We start from the raw sequence: 21,247 nt of genomic DNA on the forward strand, positions 1-21,247 counted from the left end.
AGAAGGGAGAGGCTTAACCCACTGAGCCACCCAGGCACCCCTGGATTTTCTATTATGTTCCATGGATCTATGTGTCTGTTTTTGTGCTAGTATTATACTGTTTTGATGACTACAGCTTTGTAATGTAGCTTGAAGTCTGGAATTGTGATGTTTCCAGCTTTGGCTTTTTTTTTTTTTTCCCTCCCTAAGATTGCTTTGGCTATTCAGGGGTCTTTTCTAGTTCCATACAAATTTTAGGATTGTTTGTTCTAGCTCTGTTGAGAAATGCTAGTGGTATTTTGATAAGGATTGGATTAAATATGTAGATTGCTTTGGGTAGTATAGACATTTTATCAATATTTGTCCTTCCAATCCATAAATATGGACATCCATATCTTATTCTTGACCTTGGAGGAAAACTCTGTTTTTTTTCCATTGAGGATAGTATTAGCTGTGGGTTTTTCATATGATATTGGGGTCTGTTTCTCTATCTCTACTTTGTTAAGGGTTTTTATCAAGAATGGATACTGTTTTATGTCAAATGCTTTTTTTTTTGCATCTAATGAGAGGATCATATAGTTCTTATCATTTCTTTTTTTAATGCGGTGTGTCACATTGATTGATTTGCAAATAGCAAACCACCACAGCAGCCCAGGAATACATCCCACTTGATTGTGGTGAATGATTTTTTTTTTAAATGTACTATTGGATTCAATTTGATAGTATTTCATTGAAATTTTTGCATCCATGTTCTTCAGAGACTTTGGCTTGTAATTATTCTTTTTAGTGGAATCCTTGTCTGGTTTTGGAATCAGTGTAATGCTGGCCTTGTAGAATGAATTTGAAAGTTTCCCTTCCATTTCTATCTTTTGAATTGTTTGAGAAGAATAGGTATTAACTCTTCTCTAAATATTTGGTAGAATTCTCCCAAGAAGTCATCTGGACCTAAACATTTTTTTGGGGGGAAATTTTTGATTACTGGTTCAATTTCTTTGCTGGCTATCAGTCTTTTCAAATTTTCTATTTCTTCCTGTTTCAGTTTTGGTAGTTGAAGAAGAAGAAGAAAGGGAAGAAATAATGTTTTATCTTTTTAGGGTATAATGTTTACATACACACACACATAGGAAGTTTGCCTTACTTTGGGCAAGTCAGGATAACACAAGAAGCATGTGAGCAAAATACTCTTCAGTAAAGAGTATTTGAGAGAAAAATATGGCATTTTCATGCCCTAGGCTGCTTTTGATAGGGAAACAAATAACAACAACACTAACAAATTGTGTTTATTTAGTACCCACTGCTTGTCTCCACCAGGGATCTCTACTGTAGGCTGGTTTGTGTTACAGAAGGGCTGTTATACTGAATATGGTCTTACGGAAATGTCAGAAGAATGTCCTAAACAGCTACTTCTAATAACTGGGATCATCTCTAGGCCACTCTGGGAATTTTCTTCTACTGAGAGGGGAAAGTGGTAGTGGGGTTATTTCTCTTTGATGGATTTCAAATTTATTATGAGTTGAGGACCTTAAAACAAGGAACTCTTTCATGGTCCTTATTGAAGGACCAAAGCTGGAGAGTGGAGATTTATTAGCTAACAGTTATACTGAGAGAGACTAAAGAGGTTTTGGATTTCCAACAGACCTAAATTTCTTTGCCCCAAACACACCCTCTGTGCTTTATATTCGGTAGTAAAATATGTGAGCGGTGTGCTGTGAAGGCACACAATTTCCTGTCCATCTGTGCTGTGCTACCAGTCATCGCCCACAAGCTCAGACTGTGTCACCCTCAAAGATAAATAGTGCTTCATCTGAGAAAGGCTGCCACAAGCCCTAAAGCATGTGGGTATTGGACTAAGAACAGAGTGGTAAAATTTTAATTTAGAAAAGGGGCTAGGGAATCAGTTTTATAGGCTTGATAGGTAGAAAACAGAAGAGAACTCACTGGGATTCCCAAATAATTTTTAACCAGCTGCCCCACTTAATGTAGTGAGCCCTCAGAATTGCTCATGAATCACCCAGCCTTCTTTACTTCCTGCCATTAGTGAGACTATGTGTATTCTGATATTATGTGTTGTGAGTTTCTGTAATTTCCAAAAGGGAATGAGGAGGTTATACCTTTCCAATATGTTGGAGAGGGATGGCCCCAAAGAACTGAAAGTATACTGATATAATTGAGGTTTATGAATTTATAGCAAAATCAAGTATCAATGGAGATATCATATTGGGATTATAATGGCATGGGTCTGAATAAAGGCAATTTTTAGGGTTTAGGGGCAATAGAAGTTGCCTTTGCTAATTTGCAGAGTGTTCTTGTACTTTCTCACACTCATCACTGCTCTCTCACACCTTCAAAGTCATGAGTCTCTCTTGGATGCAGTTAGGATTAAGACACTCTCACAAGGGATGTATACAAATGTTATAACTAGGAGCACCTCGGTGGCTCAGTCGGTTAAGATTTTGCCTTCAGGTCGGGTCATTATCTTGGGGTGCTGGGATCAAGCCCCACATCTTGTTCCCTCTTGAGTGGGAAGTTTGCTTCTCCCTCTGCCTCTGCTCCTCCCCCTTGCTAGGTGCTTTCTTTCTCTCTCTATATCTATCTCATGCCCCCCCTCAAATAAATAAATAAATACATCTTTAAAAAATGTTATAACTTGTTACAGTACAATAATCTATAACTCAACATATTTGGTGGTTGACATGTCAGCTAATATAGATTTTTGCTGTTTGATAAAAGTGAAGCCTTTTCAGTTCTGGACTTTCCTAAGAGGGTCCTTTGTGGATATATCCTTTACTAGTTCATGAATTCTTCCCCAGAATCTTTAGTGACTTCTTCAAGTTACTCCCTGATAAAGTCCAGCTGGACACAGGTGGAGTTTCGAGGCTCTTCTCTGAATCTTCATGGTAAATGCAGCCCTGACTGTGGTCAGAGAAGCCCCAAGGTCCACTCTAAACACTTCCAGAGGGTCTGGGTGAAGAATGGGATCCTGTCAAGGAATGATGATACAGGTCGGCCCTCAAGTTCTTTTCACATCTTCCTACCAGTTGTTGGGTGGGGCTGCTGTTTATCTTTCTAGAGAACCTGACAAATTACCATATCTCTAGAAACTTTAATTTTTCTCATAACCTACACAGACTAATTTTCTATGATTGGAAGAACACTTCTCCTATTAGCAGGGCTATGACACTATCTTAGAGGATAGTGTATTTTCCTTGTTGCAGTAAGGACATTTGGTTTGTGTCTGCTCAAGCTGAAGTCCTGTGGCGGCAGGAAAAACAAAAACAAAACAACAAAAAAACCCTCTGTCTTTTATTAGGTTTTCTTTTTCTTCTTAAGGCTTGACTCCAAGTCCTATCAGCCTATTTGGATTTAGAGTCTCCCTTCTGGAGGGGGTTTCCTCAGTAGCATCTGTGACATGGGATCTTCCTTCCTAAGACTTCACAACCAACTGTCTGCCAAGTACTCACTGTGTTATTTCTCAGTTGGAGGCAATCTTTCAAAGATCTCTTTTAAAGATTTAATGCTATTGTGAAGTTTTAGAGAATTTTGGAGGTGGTATCTTATCCTCCAGTTAGAGGGGATTCTGGTTTTCTTAACTTCAAGTAGAAAAACCTCAGAGCAATGCTCAAGTGGCCTTTCCTCAAATGGGGTGAGAGCCTGCCTAGTAGGAGCCAAACTGACAACCATGACATGTGGTGTTTTCATCTCTGATGTTTTAGTAGTTTAGAAATAAGTTAGAAATAAGTTGGGATTCTTTCAATGACTTTCTGTTGGCACCCATGATAAGGTATGGATGACAAGGGACTCATTCCTCCAAGCAGCCTGGTCCTAGAACAGGGGTCAAATAGATATCCCTTGCCTATTCTGAACACCTCAGTGTCTCTGTGGACAGCAGGACAGCACTAAGAAGTCCAGTGAGGGCCTTAAACATACCTACCTATCTCCAACAACTTTAAATCTATCTCTAGTCTTGGCAGAGATGTAGTTATGGGAACATTTCCTCTCAGTTTTGGCTGAGTTCCAGGCCTAATTGCTCCACACATTCCAGGATGAGACTCCAGAGTATCCTTATATGGGACTTGACCCTTGTCCCCTAGTTCACTTATGACTTTAAGTTGATTAACATTGTAGAGGTTGGGAGTGCTAAAGATTAGAGAATTTTAGATATTTGTACTTTTTCCTAACCTCAAGGCTAATTATAGGGGCTTCAAGAACACCATTTGAAGGGCTACAAGGAGACTCTAGGGGAGCTTTTCTGTATCTTCTCCAGTGCAGGTAGGTTACAATCTGACTCTTGCCTCAGGAATCTAAAGAACAAAGTGGGCAGCAGCTGTGGTGTAGAACCTGAAGTTCAGGACCACACTGCATTCCCACCAATCATGGGCTCCAGTTGTGTGTTTCCCAGGGACCAATTTTGGTCATGGAGAGCCAGCATGCCAGGAGTCTAAGGTCTTCTTGCAGGGACTCTATGAAGAGGACTTCCTGGCAGCCAATGGATCCCCCCAAAAGAAAGTCTGTGAGAAAGGGGGCTACAGAGACTTAGGAGTCTGGCAGTGGCAGGGGGAGGGGGGTGGATAGGTAAGTAGGGCTAGCAGGAATTCTATCACTGTGGCAGGAAGTGGTGGGTGGGTGGGTGACACCCAAGGTGTCCAAGAGAGAGTCTTAAATCCACAGCCAGGCAGATGTAAATCCAGAGAATTCTAATGAGGAAAGACATTTTCTGTACTCTTATCTCTTTACCCTCTTCTCCCCATATCTGCTGTAGAGGAATATTCAGATATTTCCGTTAGGAAGTATTCCAAACTAACTATAGCTTCCAGCTGCCAGCAGACTTGAGCTAAACCTGGAACCAGGTTTGGAGTTTTAATAGGGCATTGCACAAAAACTCTTCTTAGTCAACAGTGACTCTTCGGGGACCAAAGTAAAGGACAACAATTAGTTATCAAAATGGATGTGGCTAGGTTGCGGAGCTTTCCTGGGTTTTCAAGCAGGGGTATGGGAAGAAGAAGCCCTGCAGATCAAGTCTGAGAGGGTCAGAAGGAAAGAGAATACAGGACGTGTCTTGTTTGTTCATTGTGTTGTTTAGCTGAGGGTGGGAGCTGAGTAAGAATTGTGAGCGTGTTATTCAGTCACAGCCTCTGTCCTCCCCACACAAACAGATGCTGCTTAACCTTAGTTCCTCCTAAATGCAAAGCCCAGGTTTCTACAGGCACCTTCCCATGTACTTCCTCAACCAAAAGGAAGAACTTTTTGGTCAAACCTATGAAGGGACAGGAAATAATGCTACTGCTAGTTTGGAGGTGGCCAAGTTTTTCCTGTTTGTAAGCGTTGGCTCCTTCCTCCATCTCCACCTTCTTATTCTGGTCACTGCCTGTTCTTTCAAGACATGACCTTGCTGGTTCCAGGGAACTGATCCCATTGCACGCCCAAGCCTCAGACTCTACTGTCAGTGGGTAGCAGATCTCCTGAGAGCTAACCCAGACTCTAAGGAATCACCTTCTGTTTCTAGAAATTGCTGCTCTTCTTCTCTTAGATCCTCTGTTGGATTTGTAGGTGCTTGGAATGGTTTGATAACTATCTAACTGAACTCCTGCGACCTGATGGCATCTCAGCCTGCTACTCCTCCTCCATCTTGACTCCTCCCCGGGAATCACCTTTCTAAAGGAACTGCAAAGAATCTCCTTCTTTATTGGGTCCAGTCACAGAGACTATTTGCTCTTCCTCAGACCACGGCTTGCTAGCACTTCCCTGATGATGACTGGCCTTGCTCTCCTGCTTGGAAGGGATACATCAGGTGCCTGCTTGAAACTCTTGTCAATAATCTACAGGCCTACCATAGGTCTTACCGTAAGGGCAGTTGCCAGCTTTCTCTTGGGATAAAATAAATTTATGTAGAAATTAAGTTGAGAGAATATCCTGGGATTAGTATAAATTCAGCCCAACATTCCATACCATTGTCTTTTCTCAGTGATGATGAACCACAAAATAGACCCCAAAGATGATCTTGAGCTTGAAAGTGAGATTTAACTGTTTGGTGGACTTCATTTGCTAATAATCAAACAGCTCTACTCCTTTTTGAATAGCTGATATGCTCTAGACACCTTGCTACTATTTTGCATATGGTACCTTTCAGATACCTGTAAAAGCAGGGTTTGGTATAGGCTTTTTTTTTTTTTAACAGATCAGGAGACTGTAAACCCTCAGCAGGCTGATTCCAAACCCATGCGTTCACCTTACCTGTCATCCCATGATTTCACACTTGCCTCTTGGGAGTTATGCAGTACTGGAGACTTTTTTCCCCATTAAAAAATGAGCTGGTTTTATTTAAAAAATGGTTTTCAACTGGGGGTGATTTTTGTCTGCCTGGGGAAATTTGCAATGTGTAGAAACAGTTTTGGTTGTCCTGACTGTGGGGAGGGTGCTGGTGGAATCCAATGAGTAGAGACCAGTGATGGTGTGAACAGCCTACAATGCATACGAGAGCCCCAGCGGCAAAGAATTACGAAGTCCCAAGCGCTGGTGGTGCAGAGGTGGTAAAACTCTGGTTTAAAGCAATTGTAAAAAGCAGTTTATACGCCTGGATGGCTCAGTTGGTTAAGTTTCTGCCTTCAGCTCAGGGCATGATTCCACGGTCCTGGGATCGAGCCCTATATCGGGGAGCCTGCTTCTCCCTCTGCCTCTGCCTCTCTCCCTGCCTGTGTGTGCACTCTCCCTGACAAATTAATAAATAAAATCTTTAAAAAACCAATTTATGTGACTGAATAGAGCAGGTGAATGTATAATTATAGCTAAGTATGTTGCTAGATTAATGAGTGCCTGGCATAGGATTTTATAAGAGGAAAGTAGAAAATTAATATTTTGTGAGACTCCAAGTTCCCAGATATGTTCCAGATTTTCAAATGTTAGTATATATGGGCCTGCCTGTGCAAGAAAGATTCTTCAGGAGGCCCTCCTCACTGGCAATTATTTTGGTAAGGATGGCCACATTAGGTAGGCTCTGGTTCTTTCTGTCTCACACCGAATGGTGGCTTGTTGAAGGATCTACCACAAGGAGCCCAGCAGGTGACAAAGTAGAATAACCAAACCCTTTACCACCTGAGAGGTCATCGGGGGCTCCTGCATTATTTTCCGGAGTCTTTACCTCCTCACCTTTCTTAATATCTTTTAAAATCTCAAACCTCACAGTAGAGTCCTGAAAAGCCAGGTGAGTATCTTATTCCATTTATTTTTATAATAGAAAAGTCATCCGAGTTTGCTCACTGGAACAAATTACCCACTTATTGAATCAGGAAAGTACAATATTACTTACAAACTGTTCTCTGCTGGTCCTTACAGCAGAGGATGGATTGTTCTAGCATAATGTAATGGCATCCAGAATATTATAGCATTAATTCATGTAACCAGACAGTAAGGAAAAAAATGGCAGGCCCTGAACAGCAGTAATGTTCTGCTCCTGGAGCTGATTAGCTATTTAAAATACAAAACAGCAGAGAAACCTAGAGACCAGAATGTAAAAGCAAATACAATCACGATTTAGACAAAGAGCTTGGAAAGGGAGAGGTGGTCACCTATTGGCCAGCTTAGATCTCAACTTTGAAAATAAATTGGAAGTGGGAAGAAACACATTTCCTTTTAATGTCACGTCCAAGTGTGATTCTTAATGATATCGCCCAAACTGCAATCATATTGTCGCTGCTGCCCTGAGAAGTATAAATGAAGGCAAACATCTGTGCATACCCCTTGCGTTTGTGTGCAACATGCTCCTGCTGTAAAGATCCCCATTAAGCAAAGCAGCCTGAGTATTACTCAGCCTTATTTTATAATGCTGCCTGGATTTGAAAATGGATAGAGAGGGTTATTATGTCCTCATAAATTCAGGCCAATTAGTCAGAGAAACATTCCAAGCATAATGCCACATGTTCCTGCATTCTATCACCTCCTTTAGGTGCTATTCTGTGGGAAGAGGAAGCCTCAGAAGAACTTTACACATAACTTGTTTTCCTGGCAAGTAGAGAACACACGTTTGTAGGATTTGGGCTGGGATAAATGTGCTGTTTCCTAGGGGATGAAGGCCCCTTGCTCCGTTTCCCACGGACAGAAAATAATGCAGTCATAGCTGGGGGACATAGTTACAGAGATTGAGTTAAAAGATAAGTAGTTTGGCGAGGGACTGATTATTTAAATGTAGAAAATAATACATGTTAGAGGTAGAGTAGATGTGAGTATCCTATCATTTGGGAATTTTAAAGCTCTATCTTTTAAGCTTCAAAAAGTTTAAAACTCATTTTAGGAAGTAACTCACAAAGAGTTAATAAAGCTTAGTTCATCAACTAGTTAGGAAGAGTGAAACTCAACTTACTGAGCAGCCATTATGCGCCAAGTGTTACACAAGGTGCTCAGGACTGAGACTCAAGGGAGACACACACCTAGATTTCATGGGTACTTCAATTCAACAAGGGTAAACACACACACACACACACACACACACACACACACACACATATATGTTGGGGTTAATGTAGAGCATGAACTCAGCCATAATACCTGGCTTGCTAAAATGTAACCTGGAGGATGCTGGGGTGAAGGAAGGTTTGGAGAAGGGTGTGGGCATTTGGAATGCTGAGGCTCTGCATTGGATTCCACAGAGAGTTAGTTGCCTTCTCTGCAGGCTTTCTTAGCCCAAACAGCGGCCCAGTGATCTGAGAGATGCCTGCATTGTCCCTGAGGCTATGTTTAGCAGACCATGCAGATTAGCATATCTTATTTTCCTGTAAACAGATCCTCCTAGTTTCTGTAAGACCCTTTGTCACACATCACCTGCTTGAGAAACAGTGATAAGGATTTGTGATTATCTTGAAGGACCAATAAAAGCAGGAGCAAAGAAGAGCTAAGGGTCCTCCTCTCTGATTTTTGACCCCCCTGCCTTCTCCTGCATTTCACAGCAAAGTCTGGAGTAATCTTTCATTCATTGGTACATTGATGGCCATTCCTGGTGCAGGGCACACACACGGAACTTACAAACAAATACCTTGATGCAAGATGATAAATGCAGCTCATGAAATCCATGAAAGAGGAGAAGATGAAAGATTTGTTTAGATAGTGGTTGAGTCTATTACTGACTGACTCAGAGTGGGTGTTGAAGGAGAGGCACCCCTCAAGCATGGGTACTCGCCCCCCAGTACATGGAATTAGATGGATAACGGTGCCGTGAACAAAGATGCTGGTTGGTGGTGTAGGGAAAGTAGTTTTGAAGTGATGTTGTGAAAGAGTTAAGTTTTTGAGAGATTGAATTTAATGTTTCTGAATATACAGGTGGAAATTTCCAGTAGCCAGGAAGAAATATGTGTTTGGCTATTAGGAGAGAGTTCTGAGGCAGATTCAACTCAACCCAAACATAGCGTCATGGAACTTTTTGGTTAGGTAAAGCCACCACATTTTGCTCCCTTCTTATGGGCACTGAGATGGCTTCTGGTTTCCTACCATTTCTCTGTAGGACTACAAGCATCTTGAAAGGTACCATGCTGAAGGTGTGGAATATATTTTCATGGCTAACTTAAAAAAATGGTTGAAAATCAGTTGATGAATGAGTTAATTGTACAATATATTTCAATAAAGATGTTATGAAAATGATAAGAAAAAAAAATCAATTGATGCAATTTTTCTCCAAAGTATTTCCCATAGGAAGGAAGAAAGGAAAGAAGGTAAGAAAGGAAGAAGGAAGGAAGGAAGAGGGGAAGGAAGGGAGGGAGGGAGAGAGAGAGAGAGGAGGTTAGTCAGACAACCTCACAAATTGAATTCATGGAATGAATGAGTGGAAAGCATCAAAAAGATCATCTAATTCAATCTCCTACATTTGCTGTTGAGGAAACATAGACTAAAAGAGTGAAAATGAGTTAATTTAGAGTCATGTGCTCAGCTCCCTCTAACACTCATGCTTTCTTCAGTTCTCTTGTTTTTGTTTGTTTTGCTGTTGTTTTAAAAATATACTGTCAGTTAAAGCAAACAGAATAAAAGAGTGACCCTTCCCTTCAGGAAGAAGAGACTCAGAATGAGACATAAGGAATGTGGAGGCTTGACCTAGACCATGGGGACTATGTATTCAGAGAGGCTGATTTTCTCTGTTTCTATTTTTAATAAAACTCTTGTGTTCTGGCAGCAAGTGTTCAACAAGTCCACTCAGTATTTGTCAAAAACTTAAGGTACTTAACTAATTAAACATTCCTATCTTTTTGCATTTGACATTTTCATCAACTAGAAACTTTCCAGGCTAAATTACTGAGTTTGAAATAAAATTTTATGTGATTAAACATTTAAAAATGAATACGAATGCATTTCAAGTACAGAGCCAGCCTTAAGGAACAGAGAGCATAACTTCATTTTAAAGTGGACCAATTAACAATTGAGAGCTTCAAGAGCAACTTGTTTATGATGCCTAAAATGAAATAAAAACTTCTAAGGGGCTGAATTGTCAAACCGAGGAGCCTATGAAATTTACATATGCCGCGAGGATTTCCATTTTTTGTTACCATGTCTTCAAACTCAGTTTTCCTATGTTGGCTTCTTACTGTTGTCATCTTGCTTATAACTGAGATTTGTCCTTGGTCACGTGGAAAACGTTAGTTTTAAAAAGTAAAGTGGTAGACCAGTGGTGTTTTCAAGAATAGGACGGCCCCCTCTATTTCACCTTTTCCCTTTTTTTCACTGAAGTGCCCTTTTTATAATTGACTCTGTCTACATATCATTTACTCTCTCTTTTAAAGATTTCAGAGAAAGAGAGAGGGAGAGAGAGCATCAGTGAGTGCAAGTGGGGGGAGGGGCAGAGGGAGAGAATCCCCAAGAAGACTCCCTGTCCACTAATCAAGCAGAGGTCAAGAAGACAAAGCAGAGCCCAACCCACTGAGACCAGGACGCAAGAGTCAGAGGCTCAACCCACTGAGCCACACAGGTGCCCCTGATTTACTCTTTTTAAGTGATCATTTCTTTTTTTTAGTGTATGTTCATGGAGGTAAGTGATGTCAGGGGAATAATTCTGAGTCTAGCCCTTTCTTAGCTTAGGATAGAATATTTAGTGGAGGCATTTTTAGCTATAGTGCTCTGCACATAATAGTTGCTCAATGAGTATCCCATAAATAAAGGATTGAATGGAGGAGATTTTTGGATGCAGCTTTGGTAAATAAACATGTAGGCAAATGGACTTCTTTTTCAGTTAAAATGTCTAGACCCATTGACATTCTCTGTTAGAATTTGTATAGTGCCTGAAAAAGACATTATGGGTCATTTGTTAGCCCATATGGCAATTTGATGGGTAAATCAGTCTGTTGCTAAGGAGACAGCTGTGATTGGCTGCATATTTGACTCCAAAGTACTCCATGCATTCTACAAATCTGTGCCTTTGAAAGGCAGGGCAAAACAGTTTTATTGTATTACACTGGGTATGAAATGGTTAGAGCAATAAAACCCTGATTTTTATAGCCAGAAAAAATGTTTAATAAAATTAACATATGAAGTAAAAAATTTGGTGTTTCTGTCTACCAGAGGACTGGTTTTTAAGTTTGGATTTTAATCTGGAAGTTACTCTTTGGGCTAAAATGAGAGAAGTTTGGAGAATGGATCAATGTAAATCAAGTAATGAATGCAGAGATGTGTAGAGCAGGTGATGTCTGACTGCAGAAAGAATACCAGAATATACTGGAAACATCTTCAGGAAGCCAAGATGTATCAGTATGAAGGCTCACGAAAACCCTAATTGCTACAGTTCAGGCAGAATAGAGAGGTGGGTTGATTAGCGGGCAGAGTTTGACAATCAGAGAACTGAATTGCAGCAGCATGAAAAGTCCAATGGAAGCCCTTCCCCACCAGGAGACTTTGCAGTGAATGTGGAAGGCAAGTTCTGTTTTCCTAACAATAAAATTAATAGTCTGTCTAAAGACAGTTTTGTGCATACACAGGGACGCCTGTAGCATATGGAATTATAACATATTGGGGAAGCTTAAAAAAGGTACGTAGATAAAGAGCAATATGGACTGAGCAAAACTCCTGCCCTTGGGCATCCATTTCACCCCTTTTGGTGGAGAATTGCACGTTACTATACATTATTTTCAGTTTGGTTTATATAAATGTGCTTAATAACTGCATCATAATTTCTAGTTCTCTTTATGGGGCTTTAGTCATACCCCACCACTGAAAACATGTTGTCTCCATAAATTCCCAAGTTAAAGAACGATTGCCAGGATTGCAGTAGATAATGGACTTGAAGTGGCCAAAGAGTCACTGATATGCAAGATACCAGTGTAGAAGGGGGTATCCCAAGTAAGAAGACTTGCTTTTACCTGGGTGTACTACTAAGACAACCCTTAGCATAAAAATAACCCAAAGCATGTATTCATTAATGGTGTTCTAGCGATATTATCTTTATGCAAAAAGGTCATATGTGGTTGACCCAGAAGCTACTCTCAGGCCTTGAGGATACGGTGATTTCATCCAGTTTGTACCATGACACTCTGACTAGACCAACAGCACGATTCAGAGCTTTGAAAAATCCTTCTAGAAGGCTTAGCATCCTTTATCAATGCTTTTATCATGGTATTTCCTCACTTAATAACCTACAGCTATTTCTCACTTGTAACAGGCCCAAACCAACTGTGAGGTTTTCGCAACCCTCCAAAATACTACCATCTTCGCCTTCTGAAGACATTTCTGTTCTATTCAGATATTCTCTCCTCCAGGAGACCTTACCTGCTGTGCGCATCTCTGCATGCCTTACTTGATGATGTACTCTGATCTTTTCACCAGGGAGCCGCCCTTGCTTACCTCTGCCCTACAAATGATGGTCTTTCACATCTTAAGCTACTACAGTCCCCATGGCTCTCCCCCATTCTAAGCGTCCACAGTATGAGTTTTGAATACCACATGGTTTACATATAAGTATGTACTACCTTTCCTAGTTTTCTAATTTAATTTTGTTATGCTCATATTTCCAATTGGAATTATAATTCTTGAAGGCAGAGGCTTTTTGGGGAGTTCCATGACACCCAGGTCAGTGGTGGACAAATGATAGGCCTTAATTAATTAATTAATTTTGGTTTTAAGCTTTTATTTAAATACTGGTTAGTTAGTGTATGGTATAATAGTGGTTTCAGGGGTATAATTTTGTGATTCATCATTTTCATACAACACCTGTGCTCTTCACAAAGAAGTGACCTCTGTAATCCCCATCAACCATCTAGCCCATCTCCTGCTCACCTCCCCTTCATCAAACTATTCTAAACCTACCTTTTTTGTTTTTTTAGTTCTGTTTAAAAGAATCTCCTTGACCAAAGCACTCTTCCACAGAACTGTGATGTACTGTTGCTCAGTGATCCTGATGCCTTTTCCTTTGCTCACATTATGACCACCCCATTCATCCTTTACAGTACAACAGTAGCGGGAGTGTAGCGTATGGATTCATTTTAAAAATTAAGATTAACTTTGTTTGAGGACTTGTAGCACCTCATAGAATATAATTAGCATTTTTTTCATGTAATCACACAACTTGATTTGAGAATCAAATAGCACATTTTTTTCATGTCATCGACAAGGAGCGGAACTTGTAGGATACGTTGGCATCAACCAATGCTGATTAACCTCATTGGTAGCGATGGTCACAAAGTGTCATCAATAAGGAGCATAGATCAGAGTTTAGGAGGACAAGGGGGTCTGTGGGCAATTAATGGTTTGAGGTACCTAGTTAAGGCCAAAATGAAAGAGATTTGGTAATGGCGAGGCATCACACAAATGTAAGCTAGCACTCTATCATTAATATTATTTTAATAGTCTGATCATCATGGTATTGGGCAGTCAGTAATATTCAAAACACACCCTTTGTTAACTTCTGGAAGTAATATCTCATATGTTCTATTGCTTTTCATGAACATGTTTGAGACTGGGAAAAATTTACTATATTTAATTAGTTAATTGGGGTTTAAAAATTACCAGTTTTATTTCCCCACACTGCCATAATGAGTGTAATTTTTTTAAATTGTAGGAATATGTAACGTGAGATTTACCCTTTTGACAAACTTTTAAATGCACAATACAGTATTGTTAACTATAGGCACTATGTTATACAGCAGATCTCTCGAATTTATTTATCTTTCACAATGGAAACTTTATATCCTTCTAGCAGCAACTCCCATATCCCCCTCCCTCCTAAAGTATAATTTTTATTAATGCTCCAAAAGGGTTACATTGTACTAGAATATCAATTTTATTTATTGTCTTTTTCTACTCACTCACTGGCTAAATTATTCACTGGCTTAACATTTCATTAATCTAAAATTTAAGACTATAATCTCATCACATTATTTAAGAAAATCCCTCTCCAAATTCTGACTCATTCATATCCTCATCCCTTCTTTATTTTTAATGATGGCAATCTGCACTTTATAAAAGAGTTATGTTGGTCCGCATTCACTGTTCCTATGGGCAGAAACCCAAAACCCTCATTAAACTTTCTTTCTTCAGAGGTTTTCAGTTCAAATACTTAAAAAACTCTTTTTGCTCTCTCTATCCTGAATGCTTTCACTCTTAGAGTCCTTTTAATTTCTCTTTTGGATATTGTTTTGGAAACAGTATATATAATACTCCAAAAATATTATGTGTATAGGGCCTCTAATATTTCTATTTGTGCTACTTCTCAAAGGCATTTGCCCCTTAAGGATGGGAGAAAGGCAACATTCCAGATTGATCTACGCTCACTGAAGTCTGAATGAACCATCATTTTTGTGACTGTGACTTAGCTTAAATGTTCCATATGATTGTTCATTTTGTATCTTTGCCGTATTCTATATTCTTTCTTACCTGACCTTCACTGTATTGATTTCAGACTATTTCTCCAATGTACCAACATGGTATTATATTATAAACTAGTTCTTTTGTAGCTTTTTGAAATCTTTCCCAACCATGAAATGCCTGCATAATTTAATGGTTGTTTTAAAGCAGTCTTTTTAGAGAAAACTGACCCACCCCCCCAGCAGGTTCAAGTGTAATGACTTCTCTTCCAATGTAACACCATATGAGTCACAATTGTACTTTCATTTCTGATATTTTAATTAGGAGTTCAGTTTAGCACTGTTTGAGTGGGCTGTGTACAATTTTGTTCTTATATGTCATTTTAAAAAAGGACTTGAAATAATGAACTGGCCAGGGTTGGGGGGAGGTGGCAAGATTTCTTCTAACATTTAGTTAACATGTCTGGTGGGGAAACAATTGCCTATTGGCATAATTTTAGAATTCCAAGAAGACTCTTCGGTCTAAAATATGTCCATTCAGGGGCTAACTGATGCTGAAAATTCTATTACTGAAGATTTAGGCTTTATTTATGGCTCAAGTGTTTGGTTACTATTAAAATGCTAATCACTTTGAAAGTGTTCAAGCCTTTTCAGCCAGTTGCACTTAAAGGTCAACTAAGGTAGCAGGATCTTGCTCTAAAGAAGTTAGACAAGATCATGAAGGTACATGGTATTTGGCAAAGGAGATGAGGAGCAACTAGGACAAACAAGAAAGGAGTGTGGGGCGGGACCCTGAAGATAAACATCATATGTGTTTTATTCATGGTGGAATGATATTTTGATAGTAAACTCCACGGTTTTCCTAGCCTTTGTGTTATCTGTACTCTGATCAAGTAACAGGGAGAGCCGCTATCCTCAGCAGAATGCTATTACAGAAAATGCAAGGTGTGAGAAGCAAGAAAATGATAAACTCTAATATTTTAAAGCTGAAGAAATGGTCTTGAGTGCCAGGGCATCTGATTTTTACGGATTGGGTATTTTAGGAGAACTTTGTAACTTTTTAAAGAAGAGTTATTTATTTTATTTTAGAAAGAGAGAGAGCATGAGTGGGAGGGGTAGAGGGGGACAAAGAGAGAGGATTTCAAGTAGACTCTGTACTGTGTGCAGAGCCTGATGCAGTACTTGATCTCAGGACCCTGAGATCACAACCTGGGCTGAAGCCGAGAGTTGGGTGCTTAACCCAACTGAGACACTCAGACCCCCTGAGCTTTATAATTTTGCAAAGCTTGGTTTGGAGGATCAAGATGAAAGCCCCAGAGGAATCAATTGAGAAAATGTGTGATATGTGTGTAGTACCAGCACTGGGGAGAAATAATACCCGTGAAAGTAATACTTTTCGTTACCATTGACTTGGTAAAGCCTCTGGGGGCTGGGGAAAGGAGGAGGCATGGTGGCGAGAGCAGTAGGCTGAATAGGGGTGAATATCCTTGGTGTAGGGACCCTGAGTCTACCAGTCAGCCAAGTCTTTGGGGAAGAGCATGAGAAGACTCTCTAGATATACTGTGGAAATCTAAGAATAATAGAGAGTCCCTTGTGTAGAACCTGGGAGATACTAGTAGAGGTCCCCAGTGTAATTATAGAGTAAAAGCAGATAGGTGATGTCAAAGATAATGGGGAATCCCAATGGAAGCGAGGATCCGAGGTAGTTCTTCATGTCTCCCTGACACCAAGTAAGGGAAGCATCAAGAGATCTCCTTCTTCACTAGGGAATTTCATGGAAGGTCTCTCAAGGTGGAGTTTTACAGCAAAAAGGAGGTTTGGCATGTACAAAAGTATGCTTGGTACTGAGTACTGTATTTTGATCTCAAGTCCATCCATGGCAGTAGATGGGACACAACAGCTACTCTGTTGTACTGAGGTCACTCTTAGGCAGTGGTACCCCTTCCAGAAGCTTCAGGATTCACCGACAGTTTGATTTGTAAGGCAACTACATAATCATAAGCTATTTCCTCCTACCCTTCTGTAATTATCTTGAAGACCTTCTTAACCTGAAGCATGCTTCAGGGCACAGTCACAGGTACATGGAAATGCTTGCCACACACCTGAATTGCTCTTCTCTCCCCTAAACCCCACATACTCTTAGGAGTTGTTTACTACATAAGAAACCTATACATTAAAGTAACTCCACATCACTTCCACCCGCATAATTTTTCAAAAGCTCTGTTTTCACCATTCACATTTTTTTAATGCTACCCTAACCTACCTTACTTCATTTTTAAAAAAGATTTATTTATTTATTTCAGAGAGAGTGAGAGAGAGAGGGAGAGAGAGTGTGTGCAAGCATGGGGGAGGGACAGAGAGAGAGCGAGAAAGAGAAACTCAAGGAGACTGTGCTCAGCATGGAGCCTGATGTGGGGCTCAAACTTACAACTGAAATCATGACCTGAGACAGAATTGAGAGTTGGGTGCTCAACTGAATGCACCACATAGACACCCCAACCTTGCTTCCTTTTAATCCTCTTATTAACGTTGTGAGTAAATTTATAGAGCCTGTTGTACATATAAAGAAAATGTAGCTTAGTGAGTGTATCAGCCAAGGTTCTCTAGAGAAACAGAACAAATTAAATTTATATATGGGATTATACATATATATAATTTATATATATATTTAATTTTATATACATTAATATTTAATTATATATAATTATATATATTTAATTTTATATATATTAATATTTAATTATATATAACTTATATATGGGATTATGTATATTATATATATAATAAATATAATATATATTTATATATATAATGGGATATATAAATATATATATATACATATGGGATATACACACACACACACACACACATATATATATGTATAATGTAATATATATAATATCTTTATTATAAGGAATTGGCTTATGTGACTATGGAGGCTGAGAAGTCCTAAAATCTGCCGCTGGCAAGCTGGAGACCCAGGAATGCTGATATGTAGTTATCGTCTGAAAACTAGCAGACTGAAGACCTGAGAAGAGCTGGTGTTACATTTCAGATCTCAAGGCTGGGGTAATAAACAAGCTCAAGGCTGTCAGGCAGGAAAAGTTCACTCTTACTTGGCCTTTTTGTTCTTTTCAGGCCTCAGATTGATTGGATGAGGCACAATCCATTAAGGAAAGCAATATCTTTCCCGAGTCTACAGTTTCAAGTATTAATCTCATCCAGGGACCCTCTCATAGACAACCCAAATGTCTGGACAGCCAATGGCCTGGTGATGCTGAATCGTCAGAGGGAGTTTGAGTCAAAGTTTGTGATCACATAGGTAAATGGTGGTGGGAATTGGAATTTGATCCTGATCTGTAAAAGTCATTGCTTTTAATAACTATGGTACATTATTGATACTTCCATTCATATCCAGTCAGATATCAGGATCTTCCTGTGCAATGCTGCTTGCTTCTTGTACATTTCTACAACTGTCCCCATTTTGGGCCTCTTTATCTCATGCCCATCCCAGTGAAATGATCTGCACGCTGGTAACCTTCCAGCCTACCCCTCAACTTTACTCTTCCAGTACCTCTCTTTCAAAGTCACCAGATTAATTTTCTTAAACACATTTTGCCATGTCACTTGCTTGTGCAACAGTCTTCATGATTTCCTCAACATTGTGGGCAAAATGTGGACACCTCGACCTGGATAGTAAGACTCCCACGTCATGCCTGCACATTTCCAGCCCTGGTTCCACCTGCAGAGGTGATGGAATTGTATTTTATTTGGAGCACAGATTTTGAAGTCTAAAGTGTAAAACAAAAATTGCATGTGGTCAAAATTGCCCTTGAAAATCTTAAATTTTTCTATAAAGTATGGTATACATAGTTTTATATTTATAATACATTTTTAAAGTTTATAACAAATAATTTTTATGTGTACTAACATTTGACACACTCTGGTTTAGACTAAAAGGATGAAGGAGAGAAGACTCCATAAACAGAAGTTTGGGTGTGCCAGCAAATGTGCTTTAAGGTCATTGTTAAGTCCCTGATAATGAATTGGGGATCAGTGGAGAATTCTGAAGTATTCTTGTTTGCTTCGTGGGTGTGTTCAATTTGTTAGGTTGTTCAGTCTCTCTAACATTAATCCATGTTAAAAGATTTGTTATTGTGAGTTAAATGCAATAGTGTTTGTGTATACGTATGTGCATCTTTTTGTGTATTGCGGGGAGTTAGGGTTGGGGGGGAGAGGGAGGGCCTTTCTACAGTGAAATGTGCTTAGGACATACCCCCACTCTGCTGCCCTATTTTAGCTATATTTGTGTACACCTAGTATATATACTGTCTCAATTGCTCAATGATACAGGGCTGTAACACATATTGCTGCCTCATGACCCTCCTGATTCCTGCAAATCTCTCTGCCTATAAGAAAGAATTCTGACTCTGGCACCGACTAGATATCTCCAAGATTCCTACTTCAGTAGATAAGCAGGTTCAGAAGCGATGACCTGGGAGTTTCCAGGAACTCTACAACTGTAATCTCAAACTTGTTCGTATTTCTTACCATCAGAAGTCATTGACCACATTGCATCTTTCCTCCTCCTCCACTGAGAAGTATGAGCACACCTTATCATTTCCTTTTTGGTGATCAGGAAATCTAAATCAAAGTAAATCTAAATTGTTGGAAAAAATAATATTTTTTGAGATTTATCTTAATAAGGTAGGAGGAAATCCTTGGATGATATTAACATTACTTAAGGAAGATAGAGCACATTTTTAGTTTCAACTAAAAGCTAGTGAGCCAAGGTACTATGTGCTACAAAAGAGTCATGGGCTAGAGACATTCTGCTGCTTTTTCTGCCACTGACTTCCTGGGGAGTCCTTGGGAAAGTCATCCACTCCCATTTATCTTTAATTTTCCAGCTTTCATGGAGAAATTAGGTGTTCTCTAAGTTTCTTTCCCATTGTTATGTTCTGTGATGGCAACACATTCATTCACTAGTGCAGCAGACGGATGGGTGTTATCTTTTCCACAGCTCACATTCAGAGAATAACCGGCATTGTTCTTGTTAGGGAAGGCAGTGGAAAAGGGTGTTCTTGTCCTCATATGCTTTTGTTGAGCATCGTGATGTGTATATCACAGTGTTGGCAAGACTGATAATGTAGTATAGGTCTAAATGGAATTTTATCTGTGAATACCCTTATGAATATATGTACCAAGTGGTGTGTGTTTGTGTGTGTGTGTGTGTAAGTAAGTAAGATGGATTTCTGGATTTTGACTCATTTCTCCAGTCACCTCCAGCTGTGGAAGATGAGCCTACATTTTGCTGCTTTAGTTCCCCCAAAACACACTGAACACAATAAAACCAGAGTTAGAGCTTCTGCTCTTGTCCTTGGTTCTGGGCTGAAAATGGTCCCCACGAGAATGGATAAAATAACCATCCTGAGTTTATCTTGAGAATATCTGAATGATACCTTCTTGTTTAATATATGCAAATCTTTTGCTCCAACTCATATGTCTTTTTTTGAGTTCTTCTATCTTTGGATTCAAGAAATAAAGGGAAATAAAGAGAATAAGGATATGAAAGGGCCAGAGATGATATCCTGACACAAGTTCTATTTACAAAAAAATTCACCCAGGAAATGAAAAAAAAAAAAAAATGCATCGGACAGACGCAAGGCAATTCATGACTAAGTCAACTATCCATTTAAAGGAGGATAATGTGAGTAAAATAAAATTTTGTTTTATTGATTGATTGCTCTAAACCAAAAATTTGCTCTAATACACCCATCTACTTGTAAGTTTATGGAAATAGCTGGACTCAGGTAGATGGGTTCCAGCCTACGTCCTGAGCTCTTCTAGGCAAGGTGAGTGGCAGTTGAGAAGAATTATGCTCACTTGTGCTATCAAAGTCTCTCCAGGCTGCTCTCACATGCGGTTGGAGATCCCATGGCCATGATGGGCCACAGACCTTGGAAACACACTGAATAGTTTTATTTTTAGGATTAAAGAGTGTTCTCTGTTAGGGTGAGGTTTAGAATTTTAAGGAACTTCAGACTTAATTTATATATTATTTTTAAAGTGATAAATAAGGATGGGGCTGTTTTATGAAAGTAAACTAATGCTTTGGAGTGCCTTGTAAAGTCACGCAGCTGAAGGTTAGCTAACTTACATTCTAGTCTGCAAATACAAGGGAAAGTTAAAGTCTTAAGTGTGGAGGAAAATGACTTTTTAAAAATGAAGTTTGGATAGTAATTTACTTGTGCTAATCCTCTCTTTCCCTTTAAAGCCGTGAATCTGCTCATTATATTTTTCAGTTGGAAATGAAAATAATTTCTCTTCTTGCTCTCGTATTTATTGTCCTTTTCAATGTGAAGACAATACAACCTTCAAAATGCCATGCTGTACAAAAAAATATTGCACCAAAGTAGTTAGAAAGTGTGTATGAGATACTAAAACATCTGGATTAAAAAAAAAGAAAGAAACATTAAATCAACTGTCAGGCAACTGTTTTATGT

At 39.4% G+C, this 21,247-nt stretch overlaps 1 non-coding gene across 1 annotated transcript; it reads right to left on the bottom strand.

Annotated features, from left to right (window-relative positions):
• Positions 1 to 20,583: 20,583 nt before the first annotated feature.
• Positions 20,584 to 20,715, bottom strand: LOC116882273. The gene has a single exon (XR_004385607.1). It is a non-coding gene; the product is annotated as a small nucleolar RNA SNORA44 (small nucleolar RNA).
• Between the last annotated feature and the right edge of the window lie 532 nt (positions 20,716 to 21,247).

The sequence above is a fragment of the Lontra canadensis genome, unplaced genomic scaffold, assembly GCF_010015895.1.
Source record: "Lontra canadensis isolate GAN:19392208 unplaced genomic scaffold, GSC_riverotter_1.0 scaffold82, whole genome shotgun sequence".
NCBI lineage: Eukaryota > Metazoa > Chordata > Mammalia > Carnivora > Mustelidae > Lontra > Lontra canadensis.